Source organism: Protopterus annectens, chromosome 14.part0, assembly GCF_019279795.1.
Source record: "Protopterus annectens isolate FY-2018-M chromosome 14.part0, PAN1.0, whole genome shotgun sequence".
In the NCBI taxonomy this organism is placed as follows: Eukaryota; Metazoa; Chordata; order Ceratodontiformes; family Protopteridae; genus Protopterus; species Protopterus annectens.
This window is the reverse complement of record NC_056748.1, coordinates 740,531,239-740,557,013: the sequence shown is the minus strand read 5'-3', so window position 1 is coordinate 740,557,013 and position 25,775 is coordinate 740,531,239. Positions and strand designations below refer to the sequence as shown.

At 39.2% G+C, this 25,775-nt stretch overlaps 1 protein-coding gene across 1 annotated transcript in view; it reads right to left on the bottom strand.

Moving 5' to 3' along the window:
- Window positions 1–25,775, bottom strand: part of WNT8B (Wnt family member 8B) — a 210,038-nt gene that overhangs the window by 52,814 nt on the left and 131,449 nt on the right. The window lies entirely within an intron of this gene.

Here is a 25,775-nt window from a genome sequence, read left to right as displayed (position 1 = left end):
ACAGAAAAGAGCATACCACCCTAAGGAAGTAAAGTCCACAAAGGTCATATAGACTGCCCATAAGATACTTGAAAATTTGGACAAAGTGTTGGACAGCTCCTTGCCTGAGAACTTTAACAGGTCACTGTCCACTGCAGAAGTGGCAGTGCAGTGGTGCAGCGGTTATCATTTTCACCTCACAGCAAGAGGTTCTTTGTTTCGATTTTTGGTGGAGGTGCCTTCTGTGCAGAGTGTGCATGTCCTCCCTGAGTTTGCATGGGTTTCCTCCAGATGCTCTGGGTTTCCTCACACATTTCAAAGACTTGTGTCTGGAGAGTTTCTCCCTGGGCCTCCTCTGAAAATAGGCTCCATCCTAGTCGGACTTTCTCAGTAAACAAATTTTAAATAAAGTATCATAGGACTAGAAGACAACAGTGATGGTTTCCCTGTATAGGGTTGTAAAAATAAAATGTAGAACTACAGACCAGTCAGCCTGACACTAGTAACCATAAAGGTCATGAAAGAAATCCTCAAAGGAATATTGGTGGCTTCCCTAAATGACATCCACTCCAGCACAGTGACCAACAAGGTTTCATGGCCAGAATGTGGTGTTCGTCAAAATGTATGTGGTTTTGTGTCTGGGTCTTCAAGAATCAGCACAAGGAAATACCAGCAGACATGGTCCATATGACCTTCAGTAAAGCCTTCCATTTTCCTATGTAGATGACTGCTAGGCACATGCAGAGTTGGAAGGCAGAATTGAGAAACTAGAGAGAGGTCTGACTTAATAAAACTGAGACATAAAGTGGAGGCCCATGCTGTCGTGGACAAGAAATGTGACCAGTGGAATCCTTTAGAGGTCTTTTCCTGCTTCTGTGACCTTCAGTCTTTTTGCCTCAGACATATCTGATGGGATATATTGGAGGACAAACTCTGTATGGATGACACACTTGGAGCTGCAACTGGGTATGACTAAGCCTGAGGAGTACTTAGAAGGACTGGCCATATGCCCATATAAATGGTTGTTTTGATCTTTGCATTGAGCAACTGCAGAGTATAAAAGATTGATTACTGGCTTCCTAGAATGTTATCCATGTTGCTGTCAGCCTATTCCAGTGTTATCTTACTAATAGTAAGTAAGTAAAATTTGACTAATATAAGTACACACACACACACACACACACACACACACACACCCTTTGCCTATGTGTATGGTAAAATGTGAACCAATGTAGTGCAGCAATAGCACCATTACTATTTACTTTTAAAATAAACCATCTGTAATTTACTTGTTTAGTAGCTACAGCTATAACAGTCACTTTTCAACAATGAGAAGGAGGATGCCAACAGTTTATAGTGTGCCGGGTCTAGTGACTACCTTTAAATACTTATAAATAAACCACCAACCACAAGCACTTGAACTTGAGCAATAACAGTCTATGCTTGAAATAAGTAAAATTAAGAAATTAATTTTGTAAGATTTAATATACAGCAAGGAAATATAAAACAAAGGATTCAAGCAGATGGCATTTAGAAAAAAAACCCCTTAATACAGCTGTAATGTTTCTGGACTACCAGTAGCTGAGCTTGTACTGTAATCTGCCTTTGTCTTGACTTTTAACTGCAGTAAGCGTTTGAAGAAGACTCACAGGCATTGCATTTCAAATATTAGATCTTAGTCCTAAAATGCCCTCTGTTCTTGCTCTTGAAAGTAGTTTCAAAATGCTGCTGATAACAGTTGTGCTGTCTGAGATTAAGAGGCCTACATTCTGTACTTCCTGTTTGGTATAGATTTTGGATATAAGCTTCCTATTTTCATTATCTTGAGAGGAAGTGCAGTTTAAATTAGGTAACATAGGTCTGTCAGGAAATAAGATCCAAACGTATGTGTCTCTGCATGTTTCAGTATAATTTCACATCAAAATAATTGCAGGATTTTTTAAATACAATTTTTCATTGCTTTGCAACTCAATAGAATGTTTTACTATAAAGACAGCTTTGTTTGTCACAGTATTTTTTTCTTAAAAATAAAATTCTTGTTCCAGCTCAGTATATGTTTTCTTTATTTCATATTTTACTGCATGTTTTACAAAAGGCAGTTACTGGTTTTACATTGTCACAGTTGCAATTCTGTAGTAGAGATCTGTATTATTGAATGAGAAAATGAGACTGGAACTTGTCATAGCTGATTTCACTCGTGTGGTGTTTTTGTTTTTTCTTGTGGTCAAGGATTTACTTAAGTAAAGGTCTATACCAGGGGGGGTTGTAGTTAATCATGTTCAGTCACGTAGTTTGTTGGGGAGGGGTTTGGAAGTCATGGATTCTTAGCAGATCTATATTAAGCGATCTTAGTATATAGTATCATTCTTATAGCTTTATATATCAGAAACCCTGTTTTAAATATAATAACGCTGACATTTCTAAGACCAATTATTTAGTTCTAAGCAATGAATAAGCCCCTTTTTGATAGCATTATTTAGATTATTTGATCAGTACAGATGTGAATCTTTACTTTTTTTACAACTGTAGTAATATTACTCAACCTGTTGGCTGCAATTGCTTTGATATGACATCTAAGCTTTGCATTTAGTTTAGTACCAGCTTTGTCTTTCTTTTGAGAGCTACTGATGGTTTCCTTGGGGGATTCTTCACTGATATAGGATCAGAGTTTGTGTTTATGTATTATTCTCCCTACAAGCTTCCAAGGCCTGTGTGATGATATGGGCAAGTGCCATCCAGCATAGCCAGCTGAAGTTTTGTAAAGAGTGATGTGTCCTTTGAATAGCAAACTGATTTATACAAGATGCCCATGTTAAAAATGTATTATAACTATATATTATTTGTATATCAAGCTGCTTTGTACAAATGCTTGTGCTAAAAATGTACTGGTGGGGTTTGCTTGTATTAAAATGCATCAATAGTACACTGTGCTGAAATTAAAAGAAATGTCCATATATTACTGCAACTGAATTAAATGTATATGTTTTGATAGAGGACGCTGGGACAACAAAGTTTAACTTTAAAAAAATAAGGGAAATGTAAATGAGCTGTTAAACCATTAAAGCGAAACCCCATGGAGCTGAATAGGACTGGGGATGACAGGTCTGGGAAACAGCCTTTGATCATTAGCTCAGTGAAAATAGGGGAGGCCCCAGGCACTGCCATAAACATTTGGATGTGTATTGTGGCCATCTGTGCTAAATTCCTGTCTCACCTTCAAAGGGGAATACTGTGAGAACCTAGAATCAGGTGACCAGATGAGGTCATTCTGACAGCCCTCTTGGAAATTATATTTTAGATATTAAAAAGAGAAACTGCAGAGTACTAAGTATTCTGTTTGGGAAGCCTGACTAGGAAGACCCTCACCTACAGCATCTTGCCTTGTGGTAGTAATTCAATGCAGAGTACTGAGTATTCTGTTTGGGAAGCTTGACTAGAAAGACCCTCACCTACAGCATCTTACCTTGTGGTAGTAATTAACTTAACTAGGGAACAGTAATTCTTTTAGATTCAGTAAGGAATATAGTGAAGCTTAGTTCAGAGAATGTTTTTGTTTATTTGTATGAGTCTGTCCATCAGTGTTAAACTCAATTTTTTTTTTAGATTTGAACTCTATGGTTTACTGTAAATATATATTCAGTATTTTCATACTCTTTTATAATTTATTATTAAATATATTTAACATTTTTATTATGGCTGGTCCCTCTAAAAATTATCTAACCTTTGAGAGAATCATTATATTTATTTTGTGACACTGTGTGGGCCATTCGAGAAGGCCTAGTCATCTTGGTGAACTACTACTATTTGGATTAGTATTAATACTACACAGTATAAGTGGACACCCTTTGTTAAGGGCCTTGGAATAGCTGACAATAGCTGACTGGGGAGTGTCTTGTGGTGCGGATAACTACCTTATAGTCTGGCCAGAAGGAGTATAGCTAGTAAAGCTTTGCCAGCCTTTCCCAGGTGTGTGTGTATGTATGTGTGCAAATCAAATCTCTCAGTGTGTGTGTGTTTGTGCATGTGAGAGTGTGTGTGTGTGTGTGTGTGTGTGAGCTAACTTGGGGCAGAGACATGAAGCACTGGGTTTACAGAGAGGGTGCTGGAGGACTTGGCTTGGGCACCCGGTTGAGGGCCTTACCCTGCAGCTGTTCCAGTGGGGAGTCTTACCGGGGACCTGGAGGCAAACAGATATAGAGACATCCAGACCCTGGACTGACTGCATTCCCTGCATGCCCGTAAGGGAAATTGTGCTTGATGCAGAGAGGTCTGCATCTGGAAATACTGTGTGTATCCATTTGTATTCCAAGTGCATGTCCCTCTCCAGTGTCAGTGATGAGGATTCAGGATCCTTGACCCAGTGTGGGGATGACACATATTGGTGGCCATCACATATTGATAGCAGTGGTGGGAATCACAGCCTGTAAATAAGACAACATAGTCATGCTAGTTGTCATTGCTATGGCACTGCCCAGTATTTATGGTTCCATGGCTGTATAATTGTGTCTGTATATATGCGGTCTCTGGCATCACAGCATGGATTTTTTATAATTCCTAGCTTTTCACAAAACATGCAGTATACACTATTAGCAGACAGTACTTTTAGGTACCATGATTTGAAAAAGAATCTTGTACTTCTTATTTTTCTTATTTATATATTCATGTCACCAGCTTTTGCCCCACAAGTTCTACCTGGTGGCTAGAAAATATATTAGCAAGTTACACACAGTTCTCTGTTCATTATGTAATAACCACTTTAAAGGTATTTCCTGATACAATATTACTCTCTGCACTGGTTTCTAGTTTAGATTCAACATTTCCCTGAGAACTTTTCAGTACTTCTTGCCAGCAGTCTGACTTATATTCCTGTCTCAGTGCCTCAGATTAATTTGCCTGCCTTACTGTATAAATATTTCAGTTTATTAGCATCCTCAAGCAATTTACTTTTGTATTTGTTTTCAACAAGATACAAATTTCTTTTCTGAACACATTTGCTTTTCCATTTACATATTTTGGAAAATGTAATTTTCTAGCACATATTTTGCAAGACTTGTTAAAAAGCAGGATAGTTCTTTGTTTCTTGTGTTCAGCCACACAAGTAAATGAGGCTAGAATTTCAAATTCACAGTCCTTTGGTTTTCATTAATGTTATAATACTTTGTCATGTGCATCTCTCTTTCAAAGCTATTATTTTGGGGCATATTTTCTCTCTGTTTTTCATTTTTGTCTGAACTCCTACCTCTTTTTCCATAATTTTTCATGCTATAAACTATTTCTTGTTAAACTGTGCAGCTCACCATATTTACAGTTCTTGGTGCTCTTTATCATCTCAGTAATACAAATTTATATAATCTGTGTGGGACCTTGCACTCTTGTAGAGAACTGGTAACAAATAAATGTTAATATTTTTTTCTGGGTTTACAGTAGATCTTGAATGTCTCTTTTCTTACTTTTTTTTTTCTTCAAAAAAGTATAATAGTTAAATACATTTAAGGCTTGATGTTCATTAATGCAGCATACACTGTCTTTTCTTTACTGTGACATGCAGGCCTTCCCAGGTTCCTTGGCTATTCCACTCACACTGAGGAATGAACATAATTCTTGAATCCAAAGCCTTCAGTTTTTACTGTATTTTGTCAGCATCTTCCTGGGTCACATATAATTTCTGAACATCTTTCTTACTGGTGTTATGTCATCATTGTCTCATTAAGAAAAAGTAAAATAATCAAATTGCTTTAGGATTTCTTATCAAGCAAAATGCAGAAATGTAGTGCATGGATACTTTTCCTTCTCAAAGACATGCTAAAATGTAACACATTGTACCTTTCCAGGTTTATCAGTAATCCACAGTGAGTAATAAACTGAATTCATGGATAAAATTTTCCAGTTTTACGTTAACTTCTCTTGAAGCAAGATAATTCCTGTAGTTAGTTGAATTGTGGTATTTTTGATTGCCATTTATACTTCTGTATTTCCAAACATCTACACTAATAAAGACAAAGGCATTTTTAACCTCTTCTGATGAACTTATCCACTGTGATACCATCTAGTATCTGCGTTTGGCAGGATGTTGAGTGAACAGTGTAAAGAAACTGAGGATGTGGTCTGGCTTCCATGAGGTGTTTAATCAGTCAACTGTCTATTGAAGAAATGTATACGACATGGCATCCAACTTTCTGTATTTTACTTAGTAGCCTTTAAAGTTATATAACCTATATATCATACTAATGAGCTAGTACAGGGCAAAACATTTCTTGAACTATATTACAAGATCACATAACCTCAGACTTTCATTTTCTTAACCTGAGCTTCAGAAAAATAGGTGCGTTGAGGCTTACTTATATGATGTGCTCAAAATTAAAGACAGTATTAGGCACATCAAGACAAAAACATATATTGAAGTTGAATTAGTTTATAGTTGTCACTGGCCCACTTGCTAAACTATTCATAAAGATGCCTTATGCTTGCCAAGGCCTCCTTGAAAAGTTATCAGGTGATACCATTCATGAATAGATTTCTTCTGCCTGTTCTTCTTCATACATTGATGTGGCTGACATAATGCCATCATTTTATGGATGAAAGAAGCTACCTCTTGGATATCAGATATGAACATCGCAATAAGTAAAATATTGAAGACTCCCTACTGAAATGTCAGCACTTAAAATACAGAGTGCCAAAAAGCCGAAAGAAAAAAAAAAGACTGAAGACCCGGAGAAGATCAGATCTCGAAAATTGCTCTTTTCCTTAAAACTTCTTTTTGTGTGTGTGTGTGGGGGGGTCCCTTGCACCCCCCCCAACTAACTTATATCTACAAACTCCGAGATCACTATACCTCAAAGAAAAGGGAATATTTAGAGAAATGGCATATTGGATTTAGTATATACAAGCCCGATCTTTTGGCCATTCAGTCTCTGTGTTTTGTGACTCATTTTCGTGGGTCTTGACATTTCAAATAGTTTCCCATTATTGGCATCCCAATAATGCCACGACAATATGCATAACCTTTTACAGAGCTTTATATTCCCAAATGTCAATTAATTTGTAAAATGGCATGTGTAGCTTTTTTTTTCTCCATATATTATCACGGATCATTCAACAAGCTCTTACAAAGCTAATATGGGTGAAGACAAAAAGAAACTTACCAGAAGTTTCACAAGAATTTCTTAATGTAGAATGATGGGCTTCATTGGAGATGAGATAAAGCAATACTGGTTAAAGCTTTGTTGTTCTACTGTTACATTTACAACCAAAAATTCCTCAAAAATAATAATTACCAACCATGTAAAATAGTACAAATTCATGATGATTATAATTATTTTTTACTGCTATAGCTTATTGTTTATTTCTGCATATATGTAAAATTAGTAGGTTTATCTAAATTTCAGCCTGACCTTAACCTTTTTATAATGAGACCAAATGCTCTCCTTACTAAAGGGTTGCCATCTCTTGACTTCCAGTTCTGGTTTATTTTTCTTTGTAACAGTATTAGTTATCAGATACGGTTTGCTAAAGCAGCCCATTCTGGAACTCAGGTCACCTCCTAGTACCTGAGACAGCAAATTGAAACAGCAAGGCACTGTTTGTAGAGAAAAACAATTACCATGCAAAGTGACACCTTTTCTCATTTGTATCAAACTGTAAAAATATTTACTAGTGTTAGTAGTAATGTCATATTAAAAGAGTAGCAATGAAGTTTTCATGTGCTACACAATGTACTGTTTATTGCTTAGCTTCACCCATCAGCACAACCAGCACAAAACACTGGTGGAAATATGAAAAGAATGAATCAATATACAAGAGGTGTAAAGCTCACCACTCTCAGGGTTTTTGCAACTTAACATTTTCAGGACACTAGAGGATTATTACCTTAATTTCCACTTGCAAGTTACTCCATGCTGTCTAATTTTACTAGCGTTACATTTGTAATCACTACTGATGCAGTGCAACTCTTGTGCAGTCCAACATTTGGCAGTGAAAAAGGCTTCTTACTATTTTTCTTTCACTTGCTGGCCTTGTATAAAGATACCTACCAGTTACTTATACTATTTTTTTAATATTTTTATTGAAATCTTACATACAGTGACAAGCACATTAGCATAATAAAACAAATAACTATTTATACAACAGTTAGTAATATAGCATAGCCTAGTATAGTACAATAGTTATACAAAAAGGACAAAATGATTGACTTCAACAATTGGCTAAGCTTCTGGTGTCATTCTAAGGGGATCCAGTATTTGTCTGCCTGGGACGACATGATCAACAGTCCACGATGCTTTGCCAGAGATGGCCTGCACCTGTCGCCCTTAGGATTCCGGATACTGGCTAAGACTCTTGCCACCCCTATGGTGCCTTTTTTAGGCAAGTTTCAAATGACAAATGCACCACCATAACAGGTGCAAGCAAGCAAAATCTGAGGGTAATGCTACTGAATGCTAGAAGTCTAAACCTCAAAATGTACTCACTCGAAGCACTCCTTAAAATGGAGAACATTGACATCTGTGCAGTGACAGAGACCTGGTTTAAAGCTCCAGAGAGCATCACTGCATTACCAGGCTTCAATTCATACCACACCTTTCGGCCACCTAACCCAGAAAGAAGCACTAAAGGTGGAGGCGTGTCCATATTCATTAAGGATATCCACACCTCCAGGCTAGTTGCACAGCATAATGCATCTGAGATTATCCAAGTGCAACTAACTCTGGCCAAGACTGCAATCCAAATTGTAGCTTGCTACAGACCCCCCACCGTGCCCCAGGATTCACACTCCTCATTTCTTGATACACTGGAAAGTATTAGGGTACAACCCAACACCCTAATAATGGGCGATTTCAACTACCCCACCATTAACTGGGAAAACTACTCATGTACCAACTCTTTTGCTCAACGTTTTCTAGACTTCATAAATTCCAACGCCTTGGATCAACTTATTCACACCCCCACCAGGGGCAGCAATATCCTAGACCTGGTCATTACCAACATGGGAAACCGGTGTTCCACACCAGAGGTCAATTCCTCGTTGGTCAGATCCAACCACAAGCTAATCAGCCTAGACATCCACATCCCACCCCCACCCCCAATTAGGGAAACCATCGTAAAAAACTTCTCCAAAGCCAACTTCACACTTCTTAAGACAGAAGTGGCAAACTTCATGACACCCATGCAGGTGAACAATAGAGGTATGACTGCCAAATCCTACACAAATGCACTTTATAAGCACTTACACGACTGCATGGATCATGCTATCCCTAATAGAACCAAGATGTTATCCTCCAAAAAAGGAAGCCAATTTGGTGGTACTCTGCCATAAGCAAACTCTACAACAGAAGAAAGAAACTGTTTGCAAAAAAGAGTAAAACCCCATGACTGGAGTAACTCCCTGGTCAACCTCAGTAAGAAGATGAGATCCCTCATAAAATCCTCCAAAGCTAGTTACCAAAACAAAATTGCCACTCACTCTAAAGACAACCACAAAGCATTCTATAGCTATGTCAAGAATCTAAATGGGAACACTCAGATCTGCTCTGAGTTACAGCACAATGGCACTAAATATACAGAACCAACTGATATTGCCAACATCCTAGCAGATAGGTACAGTGCTAACTTTACCCCCTCTCACCCCCTAGAGGGCCCATCTCTATACTGGAAGAATGCAAAGTTCCTATAATCATGGCTGCACAGGTAAAAAACACACTCTCCAAAGCCAAGAACACAGCATCCATGGGACCTGACAATATCCCAGGCTGCATTCTAAACGAACTACAGACTGAACTGGCACCCTACCTAAGTACCATGTTCAATCATAGCCTCACCTCAGGCCTTGTACCCACTGAATGACGCACCATGATGGTTATCCCACTCCACAAAGGGGGAACCATGATGGACCCCGGGAACTACCGCCCCATTAGCCTGACGAGCCTGGTCTGCAAGGCCATGGAACGTATCATTGTGGAACTCATAAACAAAGACATTGGTAATCTCCAAACTCTGGACCCTACCCAGTTTGGATTTGTAAAAGGCAGATCATGTCTCCTAAACCTGATTGACTTCTTTGAAGCAGTCTCCAAAGCCATAGATGAGGGTAAAATGGTTCACACAGCTTATCTAGATCTCGCCAAGGCTTTTGCCACCATCCCCTACTCTGGAATTATAGATAAGCTCACTAAACTAGGTATAAATCCCTATGTCACAAGATGGGCTGCCAACTGGCTCATGGACAGAACCCACGCTGTGAAAGTAGTGGATTCCAAATCCGACATCAGACCAGTGACAAGTGGAGTACCACAGGGTTTAGTCCTGGGTCCTCTCCTGTTTGGTATCTACTTCTCTGAAGTGCAGGCCAACACAGAAGGTCTTTATTAACAAAGTTTGCAGATGACTGCAAACTAGGAGCCATAATCGAAACTCCTAACGATGTGGACAAACTACAAAAGGGCCTCACTGAGACAGATACCTGGTGTCAAAGCCATGGCCTGAAGCTTAATGCCAAAAAGTGTATTGTCATCCCCTTTGGTAAAAACTCTGTACCCATGAACTACCACATAGCTGGTAGTCTACTTAATGCTGAAGATGTGATGAGACCTTGGGACACAGGTGGACAGTAGCTCTCCTTTGATAATCACATCACCACAGTGGTCAGGAAATCCTTCTACATGGCTCATCTCATCACAAAAGGATTCTCATCCAGAAAAAAAGAGGTCATTGTTCCCCCCTACTCATCACTCATTAGACCCATTATAGAGTACAACTCCCCTTTTGGTATGTACCTCACAGGACATCTAAAACAACTGGAAAGACCACAGAAATACCTCACAAAGAGGATTACTGGCCTCAAACAGATGCCCTATGCAGACCGTCTCAAAAAACTACAGCTTTACTCCATTGCATATCGCCTACTCAGGGGCGATCTCTGCCTAACATACAAAGCTATGTCAAACCCAGAGCTGTTGGCCATGCTCCACTTAAAGAAATCCCAATCTCTCCAAGCTACACGCTCTAGGGACCTAAACCTTGTCACCACAATAAACAGAACATGCTGGAGGGATAGATTCCTGTCCCAGAGACGTCCCATACTCTGGAACAGACTACCTATCTATGTCAAACAGAGCTCCTCATTAGCACTCTTCAAGAAAAATCTTGATGATTGGATAGGAAATGGGAAATTCACCCCGGGGATCACTTCTGTGGCTCTGCTCGACAGGGGCACAGGAAAATAATTTTCTTGGGTGGCGAAAGCCAGGGTACATTTTTTGGCTAGGCTTGTATGGGCCCTAGGGCCGATAGCCTAGTACCTACCTATGAACCTATAAAAAGCCCATATTGAATATTTGTACCTAGTATGACCAGAGCTTAGTGGCAGGTCCTGTTTGCATCATAGTGTGAGATGGGGAGTTTTTTATGTCCTAGCTTTCCCCTTCTGCCTGCTGTTAAATTTGAAGGGCATTAAGATACCTCTCACCCCCATTAAGCTGACTTATCTGTTTACTGGTGCATTACATTATGGCAGAGTGGCACAATTAATGCATTTACTATTCACTCATCTCTTTATATGGCTCTACAAGTGTGAGATCCCTATCTGGAGCATGGTCCCTGGTGTCACACTCAAAGGAACACTCCCGCTGCACCACAGTTTGCCTTCTGAGTATGATTCCTTCTTAGTGTTTTACAGATAGTGTAAGCATGGATACGGTTGAAGAGGATGGAAAGTGATACAAGATTCCTATTAGTGGGAGTGATAGGAATGGAAGGAGAAGGAATAATGCAGTGGGAATGGTCGGACAGAGAAAGGAAGTGCTCAGTTGCTCTGGGGGAACAGAAGGAGGTGCATGTTTACTGTCAGTTTCAGAGAGTGAACATTGTCTTGGTGTCTGTGGAGCATCAATAGCACCTTTCATTCTCATTCTGATGACTAACAGCTCTTCATTCTTCAGGCAGGGAAGTTTAAGTCTTGTGGAAGTGGATTGGGAAGGAGCTTAATCAGAATTAATTTGCTTTCCTTGTGTCCAGTTTGGAGAATTGGATCTGAAAATGAAGCCTGGGTTTCCATCTGAATGTGATAATGTTTATAGTATGTTAATGAAACAACGTGTGAGATAAAATGAATGTTGTACATTTATGTTCTAGAACTGCATCTGAATAAGAATAACTACCCCCAGTGCTTCACTGAAATACAGGATCTCCTGGAGAGCATATATGTATCCAAGCCTTCAGAGTTAAAATTATTATGTTTTCTACCATAATGTGGAAACTAAAAAAAAAATATGTAAAGTCATAGCATACACACTGTCACAGTACTGTATCAGAGCTTCTATTTGTGGAAAAAAAAATGAATAACCTATTTTTGGACTATTTAAACTACAACTGCATTTTTAATAAAAGCTTGTTTAGCCAGTTGTTGGAGGCCATCTTGGAAAGTGTGGTAGGTATTAAGAATGATAGCTGATTGCTATAATATTCCATATGTCTGTGCACCATTGGCTTTCTCAGAGTTGTTTTCTGGTTGGTTCTTTTTTTTCTTTTGTTTTGTTTTATTATTCATTGCATGGCCATGTGATGAGCTTTGCTCTGCACATAGTCACTGTAATTGGAACTGAATAGTGAGCAAGTTTTCATTTTTTCCTTTCAGGCAGTACTCTTAAACCATAAAGTGCATCCACAATTAATACTTATCTTGTTTATGCCAAAGGCAGCATTAGCTTATGCTTTGTCTTCTCTTGGCTGCTTGATTTGCTTCCAGCTGCACTAGGAACATCAGTACACTGAGTGCTGCTCTGTTGGCAGCACTGATACTATACTGCTAGTATTATCTCAGCCCTTGCTTCACTACCTGTGCACTTTGTCAGCTAATGCTCAAAGTACTGGATAATGTGGAGGGTAAGAAAACATTCCCTGTTCTGTTCTCAGCCTCCTAGGACTTGGCATCCTTGGACAGTGTAGTAACAGCCTCGTGCTCACTAATAGTGAATTCTAACTTAACACAGAAAACTCATTTTTTTTGAGGTGCAAATACTTATCTAATATGGAGGCAATGAGTATCCTATATTTACACCCTCACTTCAGTCACTACCATATTCTCATATAGAATACCCCAAAAATGTCATACCCTAATACCATAAAGAAATCCTTTGGAAAGCCTTCTAGAATTTGTATGAACAGGCATTGGTGGAAGTCCTTCATATCACTTATGCCATACACACATAGCTTCATAGGTAGGTACTAGGCTATCGGCCCTGGGGCCTATATAAGCCTAGCCAAAAAAGTTCCCTGGCTTTCACCACCCAAGAAAGTTATTTTCCTGCACCCCTGTCTAGCAGAGCCACAGAAGTGATCCCCGGGGTGAATTTCCTATTTCCCATCCAGTTGTCGAGATTTTTCTTAAAGAGGGCTAATGAGGAGCTTTGCTTGACATGAATGGGTAGTCTGTTCCAGATCATGGGAAGTCTCTGGGACAGGAATCTATCCCTCCAACATGTTCTGTTTATTGTGGTGGCAAGGTTTAGGTCCCTGGAGCATGTGGCTTGGAGGGATTGGGGTTTCTTTAAGTGTAGCATGTCCAACAGATCTGGGTTTGACATGGCTTTGTATGTTAGGCAGAGGTCGCCTCTGAGTAGGCCATAAGCGACGGAGTAGAGCTGGAGTTTTTTGAGACGGTCTGCGTATTGCATCTGTTTGAGGCCATTAATCTTCTTAGTGAGGTATTTCTGTGGCCTTTCTAGTTGTTGTACATGTCTTGCGAGGTACATGCCAAATGGGGCATTGTACTCTATAATGGGTCTGATGAGGGATGAGTAGAGAGGAACAATGACCTCTTTTTTCCTGGAGCTGAACTCCTTTGTGATGAGGTATGCCACCTTAGAAGGATTTCCTGACTACTGTGGTGATGTGATTATCAAAGGAGAGACTACTGTCCACCTGTGTCTCAATGTCTCTTATCACACTTTCAGTGTTTAGTAGGCTACTGCCTATGTGGTAGTTCATGGGTACAGTGTTTTTCACAAAGGGACATTTGCCCTAAGTCAAATAATTCTTTTAGTGGTGTATGTGATGCAACAGGTAGCACACTTGCCTTTGGTGCAGAAGCTGTGGAATTTAATCCCACACCAAGAAGCTTGATTGCTGACACTGGAGTGCAAAATGAGGGAGTGCTTTACCCAAGAATTATACTGTCCTTTGGATGAAATGTTAAACCGATGTCCTATCTGCCTAAGTTGGTGGTAGTAAAAGATCCCACAGCACTTATTGAAAAGAGTAAGGGAAGTTTCCCAATGTCCTGGCTAAATTTTCCCCAGTAGTATAAATACTACCTTGGGTCTCCCCTGGAAAGAGGCCACTAGCATAGTGGAATGAACCAGTCAACAAAGGATGGATGGATTTGATCAATCAATCAATCTTAAACTATCTTCTGATAAAAATATATTAGTGATTTGTGACTCAGTTGTTAGGCATACAGTTTCCCCATTCACCAAAATGAACAAGGACAGGGTTACTGTCAGATTCCTTTTAAGTGCCAGTATTACAGTCACTATAAGGACCCTCAGGGCCCTTTCCCAGGAAAAGTATGACTATGACATGGTAGTGATCCATTTGGGAGTAAATGACCTGGAATGCAAAACCCCAGACTGTTATGCATGTGACATAGGCAGGCAAAGCACTGGTCCTGAGAAGAATCTTTCCATCACCAAAAATTATGTCTAGTTAGAGAAGATAATTGACTTTAACAGTTGGCTTAGCAGTGGCGGCTGGTGACTTCAAATCACAGGGGGGCTGCAGGAGATGCTGAATGGGCGGGGTCAAAGGGAAGGGGTGTGGTCAACCATAAAGGGGAGGAGCTATGCACAAAACCACAAAAAAACTAACTTTAATTAAATACGCTGCCCTGGGTGGCAAACCATCATTATGAAAGTCCAATCAAGACAAAAATAAGTGTAGAAGAATAAAAATATTTCAATGCATTGGCTGCATGACAGCTTACTTAATATCTAGATGGAAACAAAAGGTTGTGAGGCATGAAAAAATAAATTACTTTTTAAATACATTACTGGAATGCCAGTCAAAATCAAGTATAAGAAAAACCAGAAGCACTCAACTCAAACTACTTCTCCTTGCACTGCAGTTCTAATTATAATATATTCAGCTTTATTAAAGTACCAAGCAACATGCTGAAAGTAGAAATCTATGTGATGCCCCCACTTGTAAAAATGTTTCTTATCCAAAAGACCTGCTGCCTGACAACGTTTCATGGGGAAAACATGATAAAAGTAAAAATGAAAAGCAAACAAGAAACAAGCTCAAGATACATTGCTTAAAGGATTACTGTACAGGTTATGGACCACACATGATTGGCATTCTGTTTAGTTTACGGGTAAAGCCTGTAGAGATGACTGGAAGTCTCCAAGTGTAATGAGCTTTTTAAAATAATGGAATCCTGTCCTTTAATACCCAAGGCTTATACATTATCTAGTCAAGTATTCTCTGCATGGCAACAACAGAAAGGCTTTCAATGTTGGCAATTCTTTAACAGTATGCTTATTAAAGCTTACTTGCATCTTACGATGTCAGACAAGCTTACCTTATGGTCATTAAAGCATTGCTACTTAAACACAGAGCAACAGGCACTTTGAGTAATAAGCATAAATCAACAGTACAAAAATATGACAGAAACCAGACCATTCTGCAAAATCAAGGACAGATGAAAAGCCACTGTAGTACTTATGCAGTGTGTCCTCCCCATCCAAGGTAGATACAACTACTCCTTGCCTTGCTTGGACACATCCAGAGTCACTACATGGGGAGTGGGGTGCAACAAGCATGTCACAATTTGAAATCTCTCTGGCTGACTGTGATGGCCCTGACACATTTGTCATACCTCTCAACTTCAAGAGCAAGAAATCTGGACAAAGCCATACACAGAAGTGGGACAAAGGCACAACAAGAAGGACAATTTTAAATATTGCTCTAATAAACTTAGAAAGATAATAGAATAGGTCTTGCATTAGTATGAATTTTCTGAAGGGTATAAAATCTGAAACTCAAATGTCTGTCATTTTCTAACTTCAGTCTTTAGTGATTTGTCACTAATTTGCCAAAAAACACAATTTTATGAAAAATGGACCAAAAATGTGATGCAAAAATATAAAATAGACACACAATACAGCTTCTACCTGTCAAAGAAGGGACACTTTAATATTAGTACTGCTACCTTGAGCAGCTGACAAAATAAAAGAATCTACATGCATTTCAAGTAATCTATAACTTTGATTATTACAGTTATTTCTTAATTGTAAACCCTCCATGTTTTCTTCCAAAATTGCTATTTTATGGAGGGATTATTAGGGGAAGAGCAACATTTTGAGCCAAAATTGGGGACAGTTGAGAGGTTGGCTATGCCTAATTCTATAAAGCAATTTATTTGCATGTACCTCTCAACCTGTTAATGCAGTAAATCTGAACAAGGCCAAATATATTGGGGGCACATATAAACAGTACTAAAATTGCTCTTGTATAAATTGAGACAGTTGATAGAACGGCTCTTACTTTAACATGCATTTTATGAAGGTTATGAAGTCTGAAACTTATTATTTAGTGACTTCTGGCAAATCATTTAGGAATTAAAACTACAAATTTTATGAACAACAAACCAAAAATAAGAAGCAAAAATCTATTCATTCTTTGAAAATCTGGACAGTTGGGAGGTATAGTTCAGCTGGGCCTGTCTGAGTTTGCTGCCCTTCCCCCCCTGACAAAATAATGGTTGAACTGGAGCCTCTGCAGCCATTCCAATTAACCATTACTTGGCTATTTCCCTCCATTTACCATAAACACTAATGTGCATACTGCTTTACTTCAATGATTGGACTTCATTTGAAAGTTTTATTTTGTATTTTACAGCACAAACATTAAGTAATCTGTTAAACAAAGCAATGCAGTCTCACAATGAAAACTTAGCATTAAAACTTCTCTGCCCTTGAAACTCACATTCATTGAAACCCACATTCAAAGAAAATACATTTTGCCAGTGGCAGATAAAGATTAATTTTGGGCTGTTTTGAATCATAGGCCCCTTGCATATGAAACATACATGTGCTCTTTGATACACCTTCCTCATTGTACTAAAATTATATTCCTTGTACAATACAGTACACTTGTTAGAGGGTGTTTTAAATTTGTTTTGAACATTTTTCCAGTAAGCAATGAAACAAAACATATGCACCCATAATGGCAAAACTGCCCAGTTGAGAACATTTATCATAAAAAGTCTACTCAGACTTCCACAGTCCACCATTATTAGTAAATATACACAATTCTACAGTCCACCATTATTAGTAAATATGCACAATTCCACAGTCCACCATTATTAGTAAATATGCACAATTCTACAGTCCACCATTATCAGTAAATATGCACAATTCTACAGTGCACCTTTATCAGTAAATATGCACAATTCTACAGTCCATATTCAGTGAATTCAGTTCTTGCCATAGCTGTCAACCTTAGCACAAAAACCTGGAAGCCAATAATGGGGAATACAGTCCCAAAAATAGGGACAAATTTAAAATATTCATCTTATAAACTTAGAAAATTGCTAGAAAAAAGGTTGTGCTACTATGTATTCTGAAGAACATGAAGTTTGAAATTCAAATGCGGTCAATTCTACTGGACAGAACAAAAACAATTTTCAGCAGAGGCGGGGATTAATACTGCAGACACGTCTTTGTAAAATGGCAGGGCATCAGAGCAAACCACACAAACACAGGCAGGAGATGCAGACTCCAAACAGAAGCCACCCCAACCAAGAATCAAACCAGAAAACCTATAGCTGTGAGGCAACAATACTACCACCGCACCATCAATTATGCAAGGAATTAAACATTCAGAAACCTGAAGTCTGAAATTCAAATGCCTGTCAATTTTACTGCGGACAGAACAAAACCAATTTTCAGCAGGGATTAAAACTGCAGACACGTCTTTGTAAAATGGCAGGGCACCAGAGCAAATCCACACAAACACATGGAGGAGATGCAGACCTCACACAGAAGCCACCCCAACCAAGAATCAAACCAGAAAACCTATAGCTGTGAGGCAACAATACTACCACTGCACCATCAAATCTGCAAGGAATCAAACATTCAGAAACCTGAAGTCTGAAATTCAAATGCCTGTCAATTTTACTGCGGACAGAACAAAACAATTTTCAGCAGAGATGCAGGGATTAATACTGCAGACACGTCTTTGCAAAATGGCAGGGCACCAGAGCAAATCCACACAAAGGAGGAGATGCAGACAGAAGCCACCCCAACCAAGAATCAAACCAGAAAACCTATAGTTGTGAGGTAACAATACTATCACTGCACCATCAATTATACAAGGAATTAAACATTCAGAAACCTGAAGTCTGAAATTCAAATGCCTGTCAATTTTACTGCGGACAGAACAAAAACAATTTTCAGCAGAGACGCAGGGATTAAAACTGCAGACACATCTTTGTAAAATGGCAGGGCACCAGAGCAAATCCACACAAACACAGGCAGGAGATGCAGACTCCAAACAGAAGCCACCCCAACCAAGAATCAAACCAGAAAACCTATAGCTGTGAGGCAACAATACTACCACCGCACCATCAATTATGCAAGGAATTAAACATTCAGAAACCTGAAGTCTGAAATTCAAATGCCTGTCAATTTTACTGCGGACAGAACAAAACCAATTTTCAGCAGGGATTAAAACTGCAGACACGTCTTTGTAAAATGGCAGGGCACCAGAGCAAATCCACACAAACACATGGAGGAGATGCAGACTCCACACAGAAGCCACCCCAACCAAGAATCAAACCAGAAAACCTATAGCTGTGAGGCAACAATACTACCACTGCACCATCAAATCTGCAAGGAATTAAACATTCAGAAACCTGAAGTCTGAAATTCAAATGCCTGTCAAATTTACTGCGGACAGAACAAAAACAATTTTCAGCAGAGGCAGGGATTAAAACTGCAGACACATCTTTGTAAAATGGCAGGGCACCAGAGCAAATCCACACAAACACAGGCAGGAGATGCAGACTCCACACAGAAGCCACCCCAACCAAGAATCAAACCAGAAAACCTATAGCTGTGAGGCAACAATACTACCACTGCACCATCAAATCTGCAAGGAATTAAACATTCAGAAACCTGAAGTCTGAAATTCAAATGCCTGTCAAATTTACTGCGGACAGAACAAAACAATTTTCAGCAGAGACGAGGGATTAAAACTGCAGACACATCTTTGTAAAATGGCAGGGCACCAGAGCAAATCCACACAAACACAGGCAGGAGATGCAGACTCACACAGAAGCCACCCCAACCAAGAATCAAACCAGAAAACCTATAGCTGTGAGGCAACAATACTACCACTGCACCATCAAATCTGCAAGGAATTAAACATTCAGAAACCTGAAGTCTGAAATTCAAATGCCTGTCAAATTTACTGGACAGAACAAAACAATTTTCAGCAGAGGCAGGGATTAAAACTGCAGACACATCTTTGTAAAATGGCAGGGCACCAGAGCAAATCCACACAAACACAAGCAGGAGATGCAGACTCCACACAGAAGCCACCCCAACCAAGAATCAAACCAGAAAACCTATAGCTGTGAGGCAACAATACTACCACTGCACCATCAAATACGAGGGAATTAAACATTCAGAAACCCTTAAGTCTGAAATTCAAATGCCTATCAATTTTATTTAACATTTTTAATCAGGACAGTCTGACTTGGAACAAATAAACAAATTTTCAGCGGAGGCCCAGGAAGAAATAATGCAGACATGTCTTTGTAACATGGGAGGGCACAAAAGCAAACCCACACAAACACAGGGAGAAGATACAGACCCCACAAAGAAGGAACCCCAGCCAAGAATCAAACCCAAGAACCTGCAGCTGTGAGGCAACAATGCTACTACTACACCATCAAATATCAAGCATTACAGCATTTACAAACCACAGATATTATGAGGAACAGATCAGATCAAATATGAGGTAAAAATCTGAAATTTTTTTACAAATGGTGGTGGGTAGGGAACTCAAGTCTTTAACACCTGCATACAGGGTACAGGGTTCAAGCCTGAGGCATTCCCTACCACACCACCATAAGCACCTGGGGCATTTTCACACACACACACACACACACACACACACACACTCTCCAGTAAAGCACAAGCACCATACACAAACTCCAGTAAAGCACAAGCACCATACACAAACTCCAGTAAAGCACAAGCACCATACACAAAGAAAAATAAACATTGTAAATTGAAAGGCACCTTACCTGAATGAATACATCCAGAGTTAACGTCCATACAATCCATACATCCTTCAATACTGAAGACCCGCGAGATCCACATGCTCCTTCGGCGAGATCCCTGAGGCACTGCCCCGAGTCCCTGCTGCTCCTCTTGCAGCCGGGATGCGTCCCATAATCCTGGCGGGTCTGTGCACTGTAAAAGTGCACAGACGCTCCTTGTGTCCCCCTATGGGGACGGCGGGCTACCCTGAGCATGCATAGACCGATAAGCCTCGGTCTATGCGCCTTGAAGTCCGCGAATTTTAAAAAATATTTTTTTTATTTTTTCATTTCTTTTTCTTTCCCTTTTTTCTTTTTGAGGGGGCTGCAGTCCGGCAGCCCTATGCCACGAGCCGCCCCTGCGTGTATCATTCCAGAGGGATCTAGTAAATATTATCCTGGGATGAACTGATTGATAGTCTACTTGTTTTGCAAAGGATAGCCTACAGCTCTCATTCAAGAACTTCCACATATTGGCAAAAATGCTCATGGTCTCCAAAGTGTCTTTTTTTAGTTAGACTACATCTAATGGAATCCCAATTTGGCAAACTCATCAACCCCTCTATTGGACCATATTAAGGTCGATTCTCTTATCATGAGGAGACTCAGTACCACATTTCCCAGGATTTTCTTATCATGAGGAGACTCGGTACCAAATTTCCCAATCTCGAGGTGCTCCTGCATCTGAAACATGTCCATGTTTGTGTAGTTACAGAGACTTGGTTTAAATGTAAAGAAAACACTCCCTCCATACCTGGGTTTTGTGACCACCATGCCATCAGGCCTGATAGAAACTGCAATGATATCTCTGTATTTGTCAGAGACCACATCTTATCCAGACTGGTAACCAGGGATTCACAAATTGAGATCCTAGTACTTCAGTTTACTATGGACAAGAAAAGCTTTTGACTTGTAGCATGCTGTAGAACCCCCCTCTATATCCCAAGATGGTTATGTTAGATTCGTAGAAGTTTTAAAATACATTTCTATAAACAAGTCTATAATCCTAGGTGACTTCAGTTACCCTGCCATAGAATGGAACACCTATGCCTCTAAAGTAGGGTATACACAAAGATTTTTTTTTTGGATCTGATAAACAGGAATTTTCTCGATCAGATAGTTAGCAAGCCATCTAGAGATCAAAATATTATTGATCTGGTCCTCATAAATATTTCCACTTCCTGTTCCACTTCCCAATCTCTCTCTCGTTTATCAGTTAAGTTGCACCATAAACATGTGACATTCACTCTAAAAATCAGCATACTCCTGTAATCAATATCTTCCTGTTTAGGGACGTCAGAAGGGTGAACCTTATACAGCTCTATAATAAAATTTCTACTCTTATCCATGACATTATCACTGTTGACGATGACACACCTGCGAACTTCACTAAGGAGTTTTATGCCTGCATAGACAAATGCATAGATCTAGCAGTCCCAACTAGAGCCAAATACATTGTGAATTTTAAAAACAAACAACCCTGGTGTTCAGTCAACATAAATAAACTATATATTAAAGCTAGAACTTCTCAGAAAGTGGATAATATAAAAAATATCACTAAGAAACTGAAAAGCACTATAAGGACCAGTAAAGTAACCCATGAACTGAGATTAGCTTCTGAGGTAAAGGATAACCACACCTGCTTCTTTATGTTAAAAAACTAAGAAATAGCACCCATCACTACTCCATACTTTTCCTTAATGGGGCCCCCAGTCTAACCCCAGTAACATCAAAGATATACTAGAAAATAAGTTCAACTGCAAAGTTCATTTCTGAAACGTCTATTTAAATAGCACTCACTGCGGAATTCCTTAAACACTGTAGCATCACTAAGAAACATGTTCTTAAGGTGTTATCAAAGATCAAAACCACTTCCCAAACCTCTCCTTAATATTTTTAACCTAAGGTTAGTCACAGTTATGTTCCTGAATCCCCTCTTACTACTGTGTTGATGTCCTTCCACAAGGATGGCCTGACCATGGACCTTGGAAATATATATCTTATGAGTCGGATGTGTAAAACTATATGGCATATCATAACTAGTCTTATTATGATAACAAAAAGCTCATTAGGCTTGAACCACAACAATTTGACTTCCTCAAGGGGATATCATGCCTGCTAAAGCTTTTCTTTTACTTTGAAAGCGTCATATTGCTCATACAGCATATCTCAATCTGGCCACAGTACTGGATACAGTACCTTATGCGTGAATTGTAAGGACACTGTCAGTCTTAAACATTTATCCTTATGTCGTAAGATGGATAGCCAATTGATTGAAAGGCAGAATCCACAAATTTCATGTGGTAGCTGCCTGTTTAAATAGTGCTGAGTTAACCAGTGGAGTCCTCCAGGGATCTGTACTTAGTCCTCTCCTGTAACATCTTCTCTACCTCAAAACTGGCAACCATGATCTGTAGTTAACCATAGTTACAGACGACCACAAACTGGGTGAAATTGTCAATCCCCTCCCCCCAGATAGCTTTAACTTTCAAAAGGAGCTTACTTGGTGTAAGGATAATGAGCTTATGCTGAACTCCAAAAAGTGTAGTACTGTTTCACTTGGAAAACAGCCATTATCCACAACATACAGTATAGCTAACACTCTCTTACAAAATGAAAAGATAGCCAGGGAATGGATACTTGGGTTGATGGTTCTCTCTTTGATCATCACATAGCAACTCTAGTCAGGAAATACTTCGGCTTAACACAACTAATAGTAAAAGGTATGTCGTCTAGATCCAGATATTATAGTAGGGACAGGAAGCCCAGTCCCTGTACTTGGTGTCTTATAGACTTTTGAGGGGTGATCTGTGCCTCACTTACTGCAACATTAGAGATCTAGTGGTCCTTGATCTTCTGTATCTCAGTAAGTCAAACAGCTGAATGATCACTTAGAAGTACAAACCTAAACCTCAGTCAGCAGATACACAGAACATGAGAGAGATTGCCCCATCACCCAGCACCTCCCCTTTACCTGCAATAAAGTTCCTCTGCAAGTTAAGCAAACTGAACCTTGAAGACTGGATAGGTACTCTCAAAGGGTGGATATTGACAAGGTGTGCATGGTCATTACACTAAAATAGCCTTGAAATTCCTAGGAATCCTAACTGAATCCAGTTTGTAACAGTTCAGGGAGATCTCACACTGGGAGGTATTATTCCCCAACTGCTTAATTGTTTAAGTAGTTTTTTCCTGGTTGCTTCTCTTGCTAAGGAAGCTGCTGTCACCCTCCCTATTTCTCCAGTTCCGTAATGGGAGTGTAGCTTGCTGTTTATGATTGCTTTTCTCTGCAGTGGTCTTTGCCAGCTAGCATTCACTTGCTAATATTCTAAAATTGTCAGCTGCAAGTGTTTCTTCCATGAGACAGTCAAAAGAACTGGATAGCTGGACTCTACAAAAACTTCATAAGATCTGTTTTAACTCTTTCTGAATTCATGTTAAAATATGATTGACTGTGAACATTATATAAATTAGAGAGTCGTGAAAATAAATGTTTATTTTCCGAGTTGACCAAAGATATAAATCGCAGCAGGATATGCACATGATTAAATTCATTGCCCTGAAGGTGTGTGCCATCACAGTTCTGTTTCCATAATATGTAGTTATGCTTCTTTCTGTTATTCTTTCTAAAAGGGACTAGCACTTCTCATATCTTCTCCCAAACAATTTTTGGTAATGTTACAGAAAGGAGGCGGGTGTTGTTTTTTTGGGGGAAGTACTGCATACAGTGTGACAGCAATAGTTATCACACTCCCAGTTTAACATGATGTTGTGGGGTGCATGCTTTTAAGGCATATTTCCAAAATGCATTTATGCATGTTTGCTACACATAACTGTTATACTACACTTTCATCTTTATTTTCAAGGTTTCTGTTGAATGTTTATAAATGAAAGCTATAGGACCGAAGCACTGGATCTTCTGAATAACTATTATCTATTTGCTCACCGAACATTATTAGATTCTGCTTTTTTAACTTATTTTTGGTTTTCATTCCCTTAATTGCATGCCTCACACATTCAAATTGCTGTATGACACTTTACAGCATGGCTACTGTAAAATAGCAGGACCACAGTCTAGTATCCTGGGTTCTCACCAGTAATGTAGTAACTATGCAAAATGTCATATTCTGCCCATAAAACAGAATGACATCTTTATACAAACCAGGTACAGCAGTACTCTACAGCTATTTTCCCACAGACTGAACAAGCACTGCTTTTGTACTGTCTGAAGTTTGTTAAAAAAAAATGGCAACATTCCTATTTGTTTCTAGCATCTGTTTTCAACCTTACTTAAGTACTAGATCACGTTATTGATTTTGTTACATGGAGCATTGCTCAACCCCCAGGCAGTTAGCAGAGGACTAAACCTTTACTTGTTAATGAGCTGTTTCCTGGGACAAGAATATAAGATTTGAATCCTTCCACCTTCATTTGAGTGCCGTGTGGCCTTCAGCAAGTCAGTTAACCAAAGAATGCTTTGGGATAATAGGGGATTTGAGCCAGGCTATTCAAGGGTCTCCTGGACTGCATGCCTAATAACTACCTATGAATCCAAAAATTACAAATGTCCTTGAGCCTTCCCTTGCTATTAGACAAATACTTTGGGCATCACCATACAAAAAAACACTATTTATTTATTTACCAGGAAATTCCAGCTGGACACAGGTCCTTTTTCAGTGAAGGCCTGGGGAGAAAAGCTCCACAGAACACCAAATAAGCATGTGATCTATATCACATTTTACTACTTGTTTGTAACAAGTATACATATTCATTGACTGTTATCCTTTTGAATTCAGCAAGGTCCCACATAAAATGAGTACTGAATAGCTAATGTTTTAAGTACACAACAATTTCAGACTTGCCTGGGCCTCTCCTATTAAAGACTTGAAGAGGGTGGCCTAACTATTCAGTAATAAATAAAGTGGTTAGTAGAAGGCATCACACAGTGTAATTTTCAAATGAAATCACCTATTCCCCACCTGTGTTTTTGGAGTAAACTGTCATATTATACTGGCAGTTTAGTGCAGAGGGTTAAAACTTTTCCTTGATAATAGGTTTCATCCTGTAGCCAATGTCTATTTGTATATACTGCATAATTGTTGCTCATGTTATAACTTTTGTCTGTAATCAAATTGTCCAGCTTGTCTTTGTAATAATTTTGTCTGTTTAGCATGTGGAGCTTTTCTCCCTGGGCTTCTGCTGAAAATGAACTTACACTCAGATGAACTCTCCCGGTAAAAAAAAATGTAAAATAAATAAATAAATAATTTTTCCTTCAGCCTCCATTTGCATATCATGTGATTTCCAAAAAGTCACATAACCAGACAGTACTCCTCAGCCTCCCCTGCATGCATTACATGCACATATACTGAACGTTGCCAATAACGTTATTATTCATCTTGTATTGGGTGGTGCATTAGGCATAGTGAAACATGCTTGATTTTAAGTTTTTTAAAGGAATATTTTCTGTCATTTCCAC